The 18,100-nt window shown below is 42.3% G+C and overlaps 1 long non-coding RNA gene across 2 annotated transcripts in view; it reads right to left on the reverse strand.

The window, feature by feature from the left end:
- The window catches only part of LOC138569044 (uncharacterized), a 275,355-nt gene that overhangs the window by 111,712 nt on the left and 145,543 nt on the right, over window positions 1-18,100 (reverse strand). Inside the window, exon 2 of one of the 2 annotated variants that reach the window (XR_011303078.1) lies at window positions 8,815-8,904. This is a non-coding gene — a long non-coding RNA (uncharacterized lncRNA). Of the gene's footprint in view, window positions 1-8,814; window positions 8,942-18,100 lie in introns of both variants that reach the window. The other variant, XR_011303077.1, reaches the window with a different exon arrangement.

An 18,100-nucleotide genomic window follows, 5' to 3' on the forward strand; every position in this document is an offset into this window, starting at 1 on the left:
CTTTACACATTTTAATATTCCTGAATAATATTCCATAATTATCTATCTGTCAATGATTATTTAATGCATAAATAAAGTGAATACCTTTTCAATATCTATACTGTATGCTGATTTCTATGATCTGCACTTTCGACCAGTTCTTTACCCTCTGTGATTAAGCGACTTTGTGGTCATTGTCACATGGACCTGGAGATGCCATCCCCACATCTTCGAGACTACTGATATCTGCAGTCCAAACCACACAGCTCAAGATGGATGGCTCAGAGTCTAGAAACCATCAGTCCCACAGCCCAACTTTTGGTCAGGAGGAAAACCCGGACCTGATCTAGTAGATTCACCTACAAATATGAATGGAAGAGCCCCATTGAAAATCACTATACGGAGTTGTATGCTTAAGAAGGACCTCAGACAGCCCTTCTGTAACCCGAGATACCTGGAGGATGTCAAGGGACTGGAAAGAGAAAGACTATACCTCTCACAATTTCCATATCCTGAAGGAAAGCCGTAAATGGACCAGAAGGACTGATTTGCTGGCTTTGGCCTGGGAAGACGGAACAAACCCACAGTAGAATAGTATGACTGGACAAAGGGCCTTCTTGGGCAGCCTGTATGTTAGTTAATACTCAGAAGGAAGTGCAATTCCTCCCTGCAGCTAAAGCAACGAAGAAAACCTCCCCACTGTGCAGCAGTCAGAATACTTCTTTAACTTCCCCTCAGCTAATGGGGAATGCTAAGTTCCCACTTGAGGTTCACAGGAGTCAATTAATTGAAGCTCCTAAGCAAGGGAAGGCTTCAGAAGCAACCCTGTTGAGATAACAGCAGTTGGCACACAGCCTGCATTAATCATAGCGAGCGTGAAGCTCTGTGAGGAAATAATGGCACTCATCTCTAATTAAATCAAGTCAATCTATTAAATTTGGGACATGGACTAACTTAAGTCGGCAAATAAGGAAATAACACATGATATAAGATTGAGTGAAATATAATTTTTTTATTTTAAACAGTGCATCCACTTATATATGTTTTTTTGATGTATTTTTATGTAATGTGGTGTGAAAAGTTACGTTGAAGCTGTTGCACAGGCAATATTTTTATTTTATTGCTCTGTTTTATTACAAATGTTTCACTATTACCTCAGAATAGGAAACATAAAACAATTAATCCAACATTTCCCTATGTTTAAAATCCTTTTTTTTTGTTAAAGATTTATGGTTCAGATACTGAACATTTATCTTTCCATCCAAAGAGGTTCGAAAAAAGGAAAAAAACGTGCTTACTAAAACGGGATATGAGAAAAAGCAGGTAGAGGAAAGAAAAACAAGACAAGACATCAATTTCCATCCGTAGAGAAGCAAGGAAGACCATCACGTTCATTCACAATTGCTATTTACATTGATAACTCCTTAGATATCCCATTAAAAGGAGGAGGAGGGAATTAGAATGGAAAATATGAGACACACAGGTCTACACATCAGTAGATTTTATTTATAGGTGTCCATGGCCGCCCCCCCTCCAAGATTTGATTTAGAAATTGTATGACTGCGATGATCATAGATCGTGATTCCCAGAGTATCCAAGACCAAATTACTAAGAGCAGCCATGAACATACCCAAACACGAGCACATCTCTGATACCAGACGCGCCCGTCACTGGCTATCTATACCCCAGAGAATTGACTATAAAACACTCTCCCTCACACAAATGCCTATCCAACCAAGCACTCAGATAACTCTCAGACAACTTCACCCACATACACCATCTCGCCCAACTAGGTCAGCCCAACTCACCGCTTAAATATCCACAGATTTAAGCTCCAAAAAGCTGGTGGCACAAGTTTCCCAGTGCTTGCAGCCAAACTTTGGAACTCTCTACCTACCGACCTGAGATTAGAACCTTCCTTTCACCACTTCATACACATCGCGAAAACTTGGCTCTTGGCCAAAGAAGCTTAATTCACCGACCCATTACAACTGTACTGTATACATTTTATAAACTACACACTCCCTAACCTTGTAAATACGTCATAACCTGTATATTTTCCATAACTACGTTATTATAAGGACATTACCAGCAACTGTATCATAAGGTCTTCTCTCTATGTAATGCCTACCTATTCTTACCTTGCCTGCAACACTTTCACAACTTGTAACCTGCAACCATGTAACCTGCAACATGTACCCTTGTCAAGCGCCTGGATGCCCCAGGGCCAGGCGGCGCTATATAAATAATAAACTAAACTAAATAGTTTCAGCATCTTTCGAATGTCTATCTTCGATGATCTTTCCAATGTATCGCGTGCGGATCTCAATAAGGCCTGTGCAGAATACGACGATGTGCTTTAATGATACAACGATTCCTTCCTGATTGCAGAATGTACATTTTGAATCTTGGACTTGACCGTATGATTTAAGAACTTGTCTTGTTGGCATGATGTTAAGACGGAATCTAAACAATTGAGATCGATACCAATCTGAGGGAAAACGTCTGAGGTACTCGGGGACTCAATCCTATGCTTGTTTCATTTGTCATGTGAAGCTGTCGTTAGTAAGAGGCTATTTTTCTCTGCGCTTCGATCCAGTCATCTTCCTTCACAAGTTTTTTCACTTTGCCAGAGTTTAGTCGTAGAGTAGCCAAACTGATACCCAATGAGTCAGTTTCCAAACATGTTTTCCCCCATTGATCGGGAAGTGTATTTTTCCTCCACTTTTGATCTTGTATAAAGGTTAAATAGAACTCAGATTTGGATTCAAATATACATTTCCTGAAGAGGGATAAGGTTTTCCATATCGTAACGGCGTACATGGATGTCAGCCCCAGCTTACAATTTCCTCAGGATGTGAAACATACAACAATTAATCCAACATTATCATATCTTTAAAATCCCATCTTTACCGAATTCATACAATGTCAACAATGTACATCAAAGTATAAATCATTAAACAATAGATTCAACATTACCTCATCTTTAAAATCCCACCTCTAAATTATTCATAAAACATTCACAGAGAGTAATTAAAAACACAAGAACATCATTTTAGTTGATTAAACACTTCATCTAAGAATTTCACTAGCGCAAATATTAGGCCAGATTTTTCCCCCACCAAAGCCATATTCAACCATTCATCAGCTGAGAGAGAACTAGGGTTTTCAACGGAAGGGCCCAAAAACCTAGTTCTTAATGCTGTTAAATTGCAACATACCACAATTATGTGTTTCAATGACTCACTTGAACCATTCTTTAATTTGCTTGCGTCCCACCAATACTTCTTTAGTTGGATACACATTTTATCTTATTCTCATAAATTGAGTATGATAGTAAGAGCTTGGACATTTAGGCAAGTATTTGGTAACTGTACTAAGTATGATAGTTTCAATCTTAAAGTTTTTCATAGTTTTTATATTGGCCTCTTTTCTCCTGTATATCAATCCAATCGTGGCGCTGAAATTTCTTGTTCACAGCGATGGGATTTGCTATCAAATGTTCAACCGGAATATCCACATTGTTTAGGCTATCCATACATTAAGCATTCCAATTGTCCAGCGGCCAGTCCCCGCTTTATTACCACTCCTTAAGAGCTCCAGAGGGAGGGGTACATTCATCAAGATGGATTTCCGAGGCAGGGATGACGACTTCCACAGGACTATTGAGTACAATGAGTGGAGGCCTAGCTCATATCTAATAAGAGCCAAAGGTAACCCTTTCAGAAGGTAAAGTATTCTCTTCCAAAAAATTCCTTCCACAGTATCCCAAATCTGCCATGGGAGATTTAAACTAGCCTCCGCTCCATATGAAAGAATTGAAACAACCTTTAGCTGATAGAAAGATTGTACTGGCATAATGGTAAATTTACCATAAATGTGATGCAACGATAAACCTTGGGATGTCAAACCTTTAGTTTTAGCTCTCTGTTCCATAACCCAAGGGTTATCATTTATGCTTTGGTTCAACCGAACCCCCCACAGATGACAGAATTCACAACCGAACCCCCCACAGATGACAGAATTCACAATGTCAAGGGATTCCTGTCCAACATACCATTTTAACCTTTGGTTTAACTTTTCTCTAGATGCTCTAAGGATCATTACTTTAGATTTCTTCACATTAATCCACAGATTATTTGTTGTCATATATTCCTGTAGGCCATCCAACCTACGTTGCAGGCCTACAGGAGTCTGATCAATGAGGATCAGATCATTAGCATAGAGCATCCAAGGTAGGATTCTACCGTTAACCTTTGGAGGAAAGGCGTTTATATGCTCGTGACCAGTACCCAGGTCTGATAAGTATAGATTGAGCAATATTGGTGGCAGGGGGCAGCCCAGTGTTAGACCCCTGTATGTATTAATATGTTATGATAATTGTTCCTGTATGTTCAATCTGAACTGCATAGTAGTTAATGAATACAAATCCTTTATTGAAGCCAACAAATCTTTCTCTATTAACACTATCGAACGCTTGCTCCAAATCTACAAATGCCAAGGAAAGTGTTGAACACTTTTTGATAGCCTGCAATGTTAACAAATTCAGAAGGAAAAGGTTAAGACTGGTTCCAACTCCTTTAATAAACCCAGTCTGGCGTGAGTCCAACCGACTTGAAGCAGCCGCCCACAAGTTCAAATGCAAGAGAATAAGCGAGGCAAAGAGTTTCCCCAAGATATCCAAAAGAGCAATAGGGCGATAATTTTTGGGATTTTCCCTATCATCCTTTTTGAATATCGGTATTATTATATATAAAAAGAAGGTCAGGCGCGCACTCTGGTTCCAAGTCATTTAATCCTGATGTAAGTAATAACAGGGTTGAATCCCAACACAGTTCAAAAAATAATAACAGGGCTGAATCCCAGATGCAAATAGTCCCAACAATGTTCAAAAATTACCAGGGTTAAAACCCAACTGCTACAGTTCCAAAGCACAATAGTTAGTTCTACTCCTCCAAGTACTTTCAAGTCTCAAACTCTCATCAGGGAGGCTGTGTTAGCTGTGTTCCTTTTCAGGTGTTGCTAATTACTTTTTTCAATTTCAGTCTCAAAGGATTCTGGTTATTGTAGTGATGGCACAAGTGTTTCATTCAGGAGACCAGGAACCAACACCCTTGTCATCCAAACATTTAATGGTAAGATCACTGTTTAGCACAACAGAAGGGTCGTTCAGAACTGCACGTCTCTTCCATTAGACTCATTACACCATCAATAAAATGTGTTGCAGCTATGTTGGCAGGGTTCCAGTATAAGTTAAATACAACTCCCAATTTAATTGTACTAGGGTTTCCTTGAACAATTTTCAAGACTAACATTTGAATTCAGGGATTAGGGTTCAAGTTTGTTATTACTGGAAACACTTTCTCTGTTTTAACCAAAATTAGGATCCCAGAAAATGGTCTTCCCTTCTCTCCTTTCATTGCAGGATTTAGGAAGGCCGAGTAGCCATCACAGATCAGAGTATGCCAAAGCCAGGTTTCCTGGAGACATCAAATAAAAAGCTCCAGGCCAAGGTCATCTTCATTAAATAGATGTAAAAAGCCACGTGGTTTTCCCAACAGCCAACTGTGACCTCCTTGCGGTCCAGCCCCTCTATAATCTATTTATTACAGGACCTGTCTAAGGCTCCCAGAAGCCAAGACCAGTTTGGACCTTCCTTTGCAAGGCTTGCTCTCAAAATTCATATTAACCAACTGTTCATGATTCTCTAAGCATGAGAAGGTCACTCTAAAAGTGCTGATGGTGTTTTTAGTTAACCCTAGTGGGTTTGGTACCAAGGTTTTGGCCGAATTTGTAGAGGTCTTAATGTAATTGATTTTTCAAAGCTTTCAAGGAACCCTTCTGCGCTACTGACAATTTCTCAGTACTTTCATCCTTGTCAAGGGATCTCCCACAGTGCAACCCCATAGATTCATCTTTTAGTTCAAAACCCAAACATAGGAATGCCGAAGAAAATTCCCACAAGGCCAATTTCACAATATTGGATTTCAAATGAAGTCTAACTCAATCCATTCTTTCCTCTGCCACGAATTCCACTAGTACAAAATCTTCAAAATCTATATAACACAATTGGGATATATGATACAGTAAACTCAAAACATGTCTTCTTTTTAAAATTAAAGCATCATGGGAGTCGAGTGGACGTTTCAACAACAAAGTCATGTTACCACTTTTCTCGTTTATTTTGTGGGAAAAGTTCTCCATTAGTTCATGCCCAGAGATGTTGATGGAAGGAGGAACTTTCAAAACATCCTTTCTATATGTTAAGTCAACCGAATTATGTTTTTGAGTAAGGTTTGCCCACTTACAACTGACAATATCGTCACCTTCACATCAGCATCAGAAATAGTGGCCCCCTGCTCCCTCCTTTCCTCTGCTCCAATAGGCAAGGTTGCCGGTACTTCTGAAACATCTGATAATAAGATAATAGAATAAGTGGAAAAGCTCATCTAGCCATCCAGTATACTTTTGCTATGTTACTGGCCCAAGTCTTGACTCACTAGCAGTTGATCCGGCAGGAGCATTTGTGGCTCAGAATTGGATTTATAATTAAAATGGTCAGAAAAATGTTGTTGCAATGGAGGAGGAGCTTTCAAATTACAGAGACATTTTCTTGATCCATTTGATCTAATTTTCTTAGGTGGTTGTATATTTTTAACTTTTTTTGTGGAAGGGTGCAAGCGAGATGGGTTTTGTTTGCTTCTCAAAGATTGAAAATGACTTTTTAACATGGTGTAATGCAGGTGCCAGAGCTACAGTTTCAGTCGGGATCAAAAGTTCCTGGTCCGAGTCTATAGAACATGGCACAGTTGACAACCTTAATCCTATGTCCACCGGCTGTCCTGTATTGGAAAAGTTCTGAGCCACTACTCCATCCTTATTCTTCGCCCTTGTTTGAGGTGTTATTTTGCTTCGAGATCCTGGGTGACATATTCCTGGTCCTGCATCAAGAATGTAGTGTCCCCCTAATGGTCGCTCTCTCTTCCTTCTTGGGCTGGGAATTAAGATCCATAAAATGAACTTAATTACTTTTTCTCCCCCATTTAAAAGATTCCATTATCGCCTCCACCAAGATGGTTTTGTCGGTCAATTCTCCTCTTGTCAAATCACAAATAGTGTCCCTGCCATTGCAACAATATTCCAGCCTAATAGTCCAACGTTGCTTGTACAGTTGTTGTGAAAGATTCCAGAAATATCCGCTTGGAGTGTATCATGAACAATAAGGTAGCCTGATCTCTATAATTATCATTCATTGTCTCATACTATACTACAGCGCTACAGTGCCTTATGCCACACCACCACCAGCAGCAGCAAGCCTCCCACAAGAGGCAGTCAAGTATACAAATATAATCAGAAAATAGCAAGTAAGTTTTCAGTGAGCCACTTGCTCCATCACCTGCCCAATACCTGTCACCCAGTCAGCGAGAGACAGCGAGGAAATGAGGGGGCCAAGCATCCTCCACTCCCACTCACAGCAACACAGCTCACGGGGATCTAGGCTCTCTTCACACCTCTTCACCTCCACTATACCAGTCTCCACGGTCTCTGTGTTGCAACACCAAGTAGCCGTGGAGTAGTTGCCTCGAACGCTAAAAAAGAAGCTTAGAGAGGCGGACTGAAAGAACGTGTCAAGCCGCACTGGTAGAACGTGCCCAATGACTCACACATTACAGTCACTTCCGACACTTGGAAATATAATAGCAGTAGTCACCCATCCAGTGGAGAGAGCGCTCCGGTTTGCAATCCAAATACTTACTTCAGTGGGACAGATCTACACAGTCTGCTTGCCACTGACCATGCTCAGAAACAGATTGTTGGGTTGTCTTAGAAACTTTGAATCAAGGAGAAGTTTTTCTATACATTATTGTTGAGGAATCTCAAAAAACATGACCACATCCTGACATCTTGAATAAAACATTAGGAGTAACGAGTTATATGAAACGTTACACCTCTTAAGAGTAAAGCCAGACACCTCTGTCATGTTTACCAATGAGAGAGTTTGGATTAACTTTCTACACATCTTGACAAACTAAGAGTTGTTATAATATCATCTGTATGTGAGATTGAAACTGTGGGGGATTCTTGGAATGTGTTCAATAGTATGGGTAGATCCGACTCTTAGTGCGCTGGGTGTCCTATAGTATGTGTAGGCTTGCTGCACCCCCAGAGCCAAGAGGCTCTACTCTAAAACTCAAAAGTTGAGTAAGTATAAACAGGGAGGGCTCTGGGAAATCGCGCTGGCCTCGTAAGCAGTAACCATACTACTTACCAGGCCAGCGCAATTTCCCAGAGCCCTCCCTGTTTATACAGCTTCTTGGAATGTCACTGCTCTAGTGATTGGTGTGGACATTCAAAGAGGCAGCAGTTGATGTGACGGTGCCCTTAAAGGTGGTTGTATATCCCTGCAGCCTTAAAGCTGACTGTACCTCTCCTGACAGTGCAGTGTCTCCAATAAACTCCAAAATAAATACATTACAGTTCAACTCATTACACAGAGACAATGAAAGGGGCGGAGCAATGCTGCCCATGCATGCAGCAAAGAACCAATGTAGGACACAGGGCACGGATCTCTAGGTCATAGTGAGCACTCGTAAAAGACAAGGCACAGACCAGGCTGTATTCAATGTGCATAAGGGGTGAGCTGTGGGGTTGGACGCAAGGAGAAAGCAGCTGGTAAGGAAGTAGTCTTGTAATAGTGAGCATGAATGGCAAGCTAATTAAAAAATCCATTAGTGTCTCTTGGCGATAGCATTGAACAGTGTGCGGGGAATAAGTGCAAAATGGTATTACTTCAAGGGGTTTGCAAAATTAAGGCAGTTTCAAGAAAAATGTTACCGTTACTGTGCACTGGTCTGATCACCGAGCCTTCTCCCAATGTGGTCTTGGAGCGTTGAACACTCACGGGCACGTGCGGACTCCACGTTCCTGAAGAACCATGGGAAATGTAGTCTGCATAAGAAAACTGTATGTATACAATTAGAAGAGACAGGCAGATCACAAGTCTCTGGAGTAAAAAGGAACACAGAAACGTTGTAATCCAAAATCGATGGTAACAATAATACAAAGCAAGGCAATGGCCACTGTAATATGTCACTATGACCACTTTAATTTGTCACAAAAGTGAATACATGTGAACAAAACTTAACAGCTACAGATTATTAGATCACTATGTTTTTGACTACACACATTAAATATTTTGCATTGTGCTGGTCACAGCGGGAACTCTGACATAATTACTTTGTGACTAAACACAACAAAGCACACCTCTTCAATCAGCTGTGTGACCTAACCACATTATAGGACAGAGCAAAGAGCTACTTAAACAGTAGGGACAAGAACAGCGTGGAGTCACCTCATTGTGCAAAACACTCTACTGCGTCGTCCTAAAAAGAAGGTGGAGCCGCAAAACCCAGAGATGCAGAGAATAGCTTACACCCACACGATTTGTAATGAACCCTGGCGAGAACTGCACTCCATGTGAATTTGTGCAAGAAGCTTTTAAATTGCACATCAGAGCAGCCGGAGCAGGATGGTGGGTGGAAAAATTGACAAACTGTAGTGAAACCACAGAGAGTGTAAGCATTTTAACTATCTTTTACTTTATGAAATAAATCGACCAGTGGTGCCATATAAGGAGCTTGGCCTCGTCCTCTCAACCGCCTTTTCCCTGGAGTCCCTCATACTGGAAGCTCCTCAGCATCCTCCTGTTCCATAACATATCATCACACACCCACTTATCTTCAACAGCTAACTTTATCCCGTCAGTGGGTGTACTCCTTCAAATATGTTGGTACCTTATGGATCCTGCCCCATCTTGAGGTGATAGGCGTCTCCTTTCTTTTAGTAGCTTCCTTCATGATTTCTGTATGACTGGGACTGGGACGTTTCCGTTTCATGCGTGTATCACTCCATAGTCTACCCTCTCTCTGTTTTCTTGTTCTCTCTCCTGTTTCTGATGTATACATGTCCTCGTTCCAACAACATCACTCTCTCCATGTTCCATACTTCACCATCCAATGTTCTTATTGCTTTTCCATAGACTTCATGCACCTTAATTGGTTTTGACCATTGATTGGATTGGTATCTATCCTCCGTGCATTCAGTAATTTTAGCCTAACCCACTCACTCCTGATCTGTCATACAACTCCTTATTCTGCATGTGCTTCTCTGTAACATTTTTTGCAATATGTTGCTTATTTATTTCTACTATACCACTATTCTTCAGCCATGCTGGGACCAACTTGGTAATCTGTCCCTACTAAATTTAAATGGTGAGATACCGGTGCAGTGTGAACCTATTTACAACTATCTTTTACTGCTGCCTTCCAATCTCTGTGGTTGTCCCATGCCCACCTTATGGTCTCATTAATGATCATGTTAAATATTTCTACTATGCAGTTTGTTTGTGGGTATTATATTGCACTTGCACAATGTAATATGGCATAATCACACAAGTACTCTCTTGACTTGAATTGAACCCCACTGTCTGTCAATATTGTACCCTACTCTACTACAAAACTCTTCCAGAAACGAACACTTTCCTGGTTTTGGTGTTGGGTGCCATTAGCACTTGCACATACCTACTCAACAAGTCAGTTACAACCAGACAATACATTTGAGCACCCTCACTATATACATGTCCCACGATATCCATTCCTATTATTCTCCCATGCCTGTGAAGGCATGTCTGTCACTGACATGGGGAACTTATTTCTCACACACACACTTTGTCATTCTTTTCACAAAGGATACAATCTCTCTATTTGTATGCATTGTTTTGTCTTTCTTATTCCCTGGTATCCTGGATGGCCTAGATTTATAACATGCTCTCTGATGCCATCCAGTGTTATGATCTTTTCTCCTCTTTCTAATATGTTGTCTTGCACATACAGTTCATCTTGTATGTACCATATTGCTTCCATATCCACTTTTTCAATGTATTTTTATCTAAACTGTTTTCTCTAATGCCTCATGATTCTGCTGAAGCTACATCTTTCCTAGGTTAATCTTTCATCATCAGTCTGGATAAACAACCCGCTGTGTAGTTTTTTACTACTGGTAGATATTTTGTTTGAAAATCATACTCTTGCAAACTTGTCACACATCAAGCCTTTTTGACTTTAGAATCTCTACTAGTGGTTTATGGTGTGTATGTACCCCAAATCTTGTACCCCAAATGAATTACCTGAAATTTCCAGTTTCCCATTGAATTGCTAGTCGTCTGCTCATTGTGGCATATGTCTGTTCAGCACCTTTAAGCAATCTTGACACAAAGGTGTTATGTCTATGAACGTGGTCCTGTCCTGCTGGCCATCTATGAATGCTGATGGAATGTTGGTGTATGGAGTGATTGGCAGCTCATGAGAATGTCGATGAGTGTTTGCCTGCGAGTGTTCTGAATGTGTCAGTTGGGGCCTGAGATGGCGTTTAAGAGGATGGCTGGTGGGTGGTCTCCTATGTAAATACTTACAGAATAACTGGAACCATACAGCAACTGTACATCTGTATAATAAAGCATACCTGGTCTTTCATACTAAGAGGCTAACAGCTGGTCTGTGTCCAGTCTATATCTATGCCCACCAGGTTACATCTTAATTGGTGATGAGGAGTAAGAAGAACGCGTGGAACTGCAAGTAACAGAAGATAAAGAGAAACGATGAGAGCAGCTGTATTGGGGGAGTAGCATAAGACACACCACTCGCCTCCATCAAAATGCGACAACCATCCTCAGAAAGGGCAGAGAGCACAAGAGTATAAAGATGAAGGATTAGGGAGTGCTGAGATGCAGGGCAAAGCAGCTCACAGTGAACAAATGCTATGGTCCACTCCATCAGCGCACCTGCTAATGCAGTGCTGTCAGGGATATAATGGCAGGATGGGGGCTCAGGATAAAGAGTACAAAGGCAGAAGAGGCCCCTTGAGAAATCTCCTACAGTGCTATGACTTGAAGTGAGTTAAGAATCAACTGAAGAATAAATAACGTACAGAGGTATTCACCGCTGGAGAAGGCAGCTGTGCGGCTGTCTGTGGGATACTGGCAGTATGAGAGCGGTGGTGAAGACCTTTAATGCTTGGCGAATGCGCAGCGTGTAGCCCGTTGCAGAGATCATAAATAAATAGAGTGAGGGCAGTGCAGTAGCGGTGCCATGATGTTCTGGATGTATGTGGTGCAGGCAACACAGTGGACTGGTGGTGAAGGAGTTGCCCTCAAGTGTAAGATGAGGAGCTATGATGGCACCACCCCTCAATGTGCCGTGCCCAGAATGAGAGGGGGGCACAGGGTTGAACAAGGAGCGGATACAGACAACGGGAGAGGCGCACCAGCATTGTGCCAGTATCAGAGTAGTATGGAGCTCTGCTCGGCACGGTGCCAGATCACAAATGATGATGTTGCCAGAACGTTCCATGTGCGGCCAACGTCCTTCCTCTAGGGCGACGGCACCATGATACAATGCGCATCCTGTTTTTTTTTCTTCTACGGACGGAGCATGTTATTGGGGAAATAAAGATAGGTGTGGACACAGTCAGTTCCCTTTATGCAGAGAGGAGGATATAGTAGAGATGTGTGTGCCAAGAGAACTATAGGAGTAATAAAAGAAGTATAAAAGTGTATTGTAGTAAAGATGAGCACTATGACCAAAGAGGTTAGCTCACTCCGGAATTTATTTTTTCATTTTTTTTCTCTGCACTGTGAGTTATGTGTGCGATGAACATTTTCAGGGATATCCAGGTACTGTCATGTTGTCTTGATTTTGAAATGCTGGTTGCGGACACACCAGCTTTTAGCAATATGGACACCCGAGGGACGGCAAGTAGAATAAATGATGCCCTATTTTGGTTTATGTTAGGAACATTAAAGATTTCAATATGTGCTAGTAACAAAGAGTATGTTATTTGTTTGATGTAGACTTGGAGTGCAAGTCTAGGTATGTGGGGCCATATTACAGTATGGTAGGGCATGGTGGCGCAAGTTAGAAAATTGAAGAATGTTAACTTTAAAAATGCAAATTTAGGTCAGTCGTTTCAAGGACATTGGCTTGTTTGGGTGTGTATGTAACGTGTTGAGGCCTTTAAAAAAAAAATAAGTTACAATTAAGAAAATGTTAGGTTAAAAAAAAAAGGGGGAGGAATATAATGCACTCCATTGTTTTGGGCAATGCATAGTTATTGGTCATAAGTTTATTAGCAAAGGATTTTTGGAATAGCCTCGCTCGAGAGATCATATTTGTGTCTAGGGTCTAGGATACTGACCTTTTGAAACAGTTTATTTTTATTTATTTATTTTATTCATATTTGTATAGCGCGCAGCAGCCCATAAGGCATCGTGGCACTTGTTACAGAAAATAGACTTAGTTGCAAAATGATCGTGACATTTGTTACAAAGCGTGAGCATATTTGTAAAACATATTTGTACATTTGTCATGTGCAATGATTAGAGATAATGTCTATGTACATAGGTTACAATATGTTTATATTACAATTATATTACAATATACATTTAGGAAGAAGTGGGGGTGCTAACGGTGTTAGCTCATGAGAGTGGTCTTGAGGTTTTTGCGGAAAGCATGGATGGATGATTCAGCTCTAAGGAGGGTGGGGAGTGAGCTCCATAGTTTAGGTGCAATGTATGAGAAGCCTAGCCCTCCGACTCTAGCTCTCCGTATGCAGGGGATGTGTAATTGGTTGGTTTATTGAGTTCTGGTAGGGCGCGTCGAGGTGGTTCTTGATATAGCTTCTGATAGGTATGTGGGAGCTGTGCTGTTGATGCACCTATGCGTGATAGTGAGGATTTTGAGAGTAATGTGGTCTTTGACCTGGAGCCACCGTACCACTTGTCTGGCTTGAGATATATGGTCTCTTCTGGGGATGCTCAGAGCAGCTCGTAGCACGACGTTTTGTGTAGTTTGTAGTCTGTGTAGGTTTTTGGAGGAAGTGCCAGCCAAAAGAGCATTGCAATAATCAAGTTTCGTGCCTATGGTTGCTCTTGCTATTGCAAGGCAGTTCAGTGTGGATAGGGAGGGTTTAATGGCATTGATAAGTTTGGTGCTATATGCTGACGCAGAGGCTATGACGCTAACTTGTTTGTTCATGAATAGGTTTGCATCGATGTGTCTTGACTGAGGAGGATACCGTGATGGTGGAATTATCTATGTTAAAGTTGTCGTATTGAGGACTTAGCTTAGCTATTGTGGTTTTCTACCCGAGGATAAGGATTTCAGTCTTGTCCCCATTAAGATATAAGCCATTGACAGCCATCCAAGCTTGGATAGTAGCATAGATATCGTGTAGGGCAGTGGCGTCTTGGTGGTAGGAGCCAGATAGTGGTAGGAGTACTTGAGTATCGTCTGTATAATTGGTATATGCTATACCCATAGAGTCAAGTAGGTCGAAGAGGGGTTTAGTGAAGGGGTTGTAGAGGGTGGGGGCTGTACATGAGCCTTGGGGCACTCCGCAATGAATGGTTGTGGGGTCGGCATTTGCTATGTTGGAGAACACCTTCATGGCTCTGCCTTCCAGGAAGGAAATAATCCAAGATGCTGCTTGTGCAGAGAAATGGGCTGCCTGTGTGAGATGGGTGGTTAGGGTTTTATGATCAACCAGATCAAATGCTGCCGAGAGATCGAGAAGGAGGAGCAGGGCGGGTTTACCTTTGTCAATGATCTGGGAGATTTGATTTTTTAGGTCTAGTAAGGCGGATTCTGTTCCATGCCCTATGTGGAAGCCAGATTGTCTTTTACCCAATATGGCGTTGGATTCTATGTGTAGTTGGATCTGGTTGTGAGCTGCCTTGTCCAGGATTTTAAGGAGGAGCGGGAATGTCGTTATAGGCCTGTAGTTATTAGGCTGCGCTTGGTCTAAAAAAAATTTTTTTTTTTTAGAAGGGGGCGTACCTATGCTTCTGAGCCTGTTCTGAATTAGGCATCAATGAATGCAGTAACCAGAGGGGCTAGGTCCTTAGCACATTCCTTGATAATTTTTGGGGGGCATATGTCTCCTTTGCAGAGTGATGGTTTGAGGTGTTTGATGAGATCAAGGATTTCAGATTCGGTAGTATCTCTAAAGATGAATTGGGTGTGATGGGGATCGCTATGCTTAGCTTGTGTGAGAGGGTTATTCTTTTGGATAGGGAGGGCCTTGCAGTGGTTTTGATTTTTTTTTTTGGAGGAGGTCTATTTTGCCGAGCATTGCAGACTGGATGCTTGCGCACCAGGCTTTGTCTTTGATTATTTCATCCGTGCTAGCCGGTGGTATGACCATTTCGTTAAAGATTACAAATATCTCTTTGACTTGCGAATCGACCATGGTGATCCTCTCGTTAAAAGAGTTAGCTCTCCAATATAAAAAAGGTGGTATCACAGCAGAAGCTATCTGTTTGAAGAGGTTCTTGTTTAAGTCATTTGAGTCCGCTTGCCAGTTTTTTTGTGCCTGAGGCTTTTGTGAGCGGATAGTTTGGAGTTCATCCGAGAACCACGAGTTGCGGTGGAAGGATTTTTTTTCTTTCTTGCTTTCGAGAGGGGCTATTAAGTTTATAGCATTGGTAAGTGTGTCGTTAAAGATGTCTGCTAACACTTTAGGATCCTGAGAGAATGGGGTAGCTAGACATGGGTTGTTTAGGTATGGTCGGAGGCTGTCTGCGTTAGTTTTTTTGAGCTTCTTGTAAAGGCTGGTGGCGCGTGAGTGAGACCTTTGGAGCTTGGGGTCGTGGGGATGTCGAATTCAATGCAGGTGTGGTCTGTCCATGGATAAGCGATGTTTGAGGTAATGTTGGATGCACAATTGTGATCCATGACCCAATCAAGGGTACACCCTTTGGAGTGGGTAGGCGAGAGTACTCGTTGGGAGAAGCCTAGGTCTAATAATTCTTTAGCTAGAGCTGAGGCAGATTCATCTTTGGGGTTATTGTAGCCTAGGTTTAGTTCTCCTCATAATAGAGTTTGAGGATTTTTTGATGTTGTTACTGAGTCGGTGGGAGAGGTGGTCTTGGAAATCTGCGGGGGGGGCCTGGAGGTTTGTACAGGATATGCATATTAATTGAGTTGTTGGGTGAGAGCGTTAATTTGACTGATAGTATGTCAGCATTTCTACCCCATGTGCTAGAGTCTGATAGCCTAATGGAGAGAGAGTCTTTGTAAATAAGGGCAACTCCACCTCCAATTTTATCGGGTCTGTCTTGTCTAAGGATGGTGTAGCCTGGAGGTAGGGCAAGTGAGATAGTTGGGTAGGAGGCATCATTGAGCCAGGTTTTTGTGATGCTTAGTAGGTTAAGTTTATGGGTGGATAATAGGTCATTTATCTCTAAAGCATGTGCTGGGAGGGAGCGTACATTAAGCAGTGCACATTTGAGAGGTGGATATAGTGTGATTGTGGATTTATTAATTTTAGAATGTGAGGTGGCAATTTTTTTGTTGTGTGAGGTCATGTGAGGCTTTGTGCATGGTGGTGCTGGAGAAGATTGGATAGGCGAGGCAAGAGTGCTATGGCCCTTGCTACAGTTAGTGGAAGGAGTAGGTGACGTGCGGGTGCTTAGTCTGAAATTTCTTAGAGGGAGAGGTAAGGGTGAGCATGGCAGGTGTCTAGGTAGTGTGCGGTTTCTGAGTCTGTGGAGTCTAACAGTTGGATGATATCATGGTCAGGTGGAGTGGAGTGTGAGTGCAGTGATGTGCATTGAGCGTGATATGCACGAAGTGGGTGTGGAGATGTAGGTACCATGATTGTGACGGCCATAGCATAGGTTGTGAAGATGGCTAAGCAGAGCGCAGCAGTGAGAGAGAGGGTCTGGGGACCTTTGTTAAGCGCAGTATGTGATATCTTAGGTATCATGATGGGGCGAATTGTCGGGGTCTGTGCGTGCATATGGTATGGTAAAGGGGTAGTCCACGTGACCATGCAGTGAGTCGATGAGCATGTAGCTAGCAGAGTATTAACTCTAGGGGGCAGCTGTGGAGAGTCTGCATGTTCACATGGCGGTAGTTAGCTTTGCAAACAAATCAGTAAAGGCATACAGACAAGAGTTTAGGCATGTTAATACATTCTGTTCAGTATTGCTTTGTGGCATCACTTGTAAGGTGGCATCAATTGGAAGGGTGAGGAGGATCAGGATAGGCATAGTAGGCTATAATCGGGTGTACACATTGGGCTATACAATGGGCTAATCACTATGGGCACAATATGCTACTGGACTGCCGGCGAGGGATAGGCTGACAGGCATACCAATAGGCTAATCACACTGTTGAGGATGAATGAGGTAGTTAAGATAAGGCTGTGAGCACGAGGTGCAGAGCGGCCCTTTTTTAACTACCTGAGCCTAGTGGCAGACTATGGTGGCCAACACAGTTATAGTTTGGGCTAGGACATTTGATGAGGTAGGCTAGGCCAACATGATATGGCTGGAGTGCAGCTGCAGGGGCAAGCTAAGTCAGAGTAACATGCACTGCTAATCCAACAGAATAGTCAGTTAACAAGTAGGCAGGTTTAACAAATGTAAAGGGCATCAGCAATATATACAAGTGCATAGTATTGTGGCTCGTATCACTGTAGCGTATCCAGGGCTATCTATTATCTAGGCCTACAAGCAAGGTAAGGTAGTGAGGCATATGTAGAGAAAGAGGCAGATAGTATACAGATAATCGTAGCACCGCGTTTATGCATTTGTAGGCAAAGTGGTGTGGGCAGTAGGTATATACTCACAGTGGATGAAAGCGGGTACGGTATAAGAACATAGGTCAGAGGACACTGGTAGGTAGCACCGTGAAAGCAGTTCGAGGTGCGGCATGTGGAGTCCAGGGGAGAGGCAGTGTCCAATGGATCGCAGTAGATTGCACAGTGCGCTCGTGTACCTGGTCGCAGGTATGTTACCAGTGCTGGCCAGATCAGGACTTCCGGACAGAGGCGGATTGCGGTCTCGGCTGCCAGTATTTGCGTGCACAGCTGGTGTCGGCGAGGATTGGATGGAGAATATAAATGAACACAGACAGTTCTCAGTATCACTGCGCTGAACAGTGCAATAGTGACAGGTGTTCCAAGTAATTCAAAGAAGAAGGGATTTCTCATGAGTCCAATGAGTAAAGTAAGCCCATTTCATTCAGTTCAGCAGCATTGCACAGAGTTCCGCAATTGCGAA

The sequence above is a fragment of the Ambystoma mexicanum genome, chromosome 2q (assembly GCF_040938575.1).
Source record: "Ambystoma mexicanum isolate Mex_15411 chromosome 2q, UKY_AmexF1_1, whole genome shotgun sequence".
Taxonomy (NCBI): Eukaryota; Metazoa; Chordata; class Amphibia; order Caudata; family Ambystomatidae; genus Ambystoma; species Ambystoma mexicanum.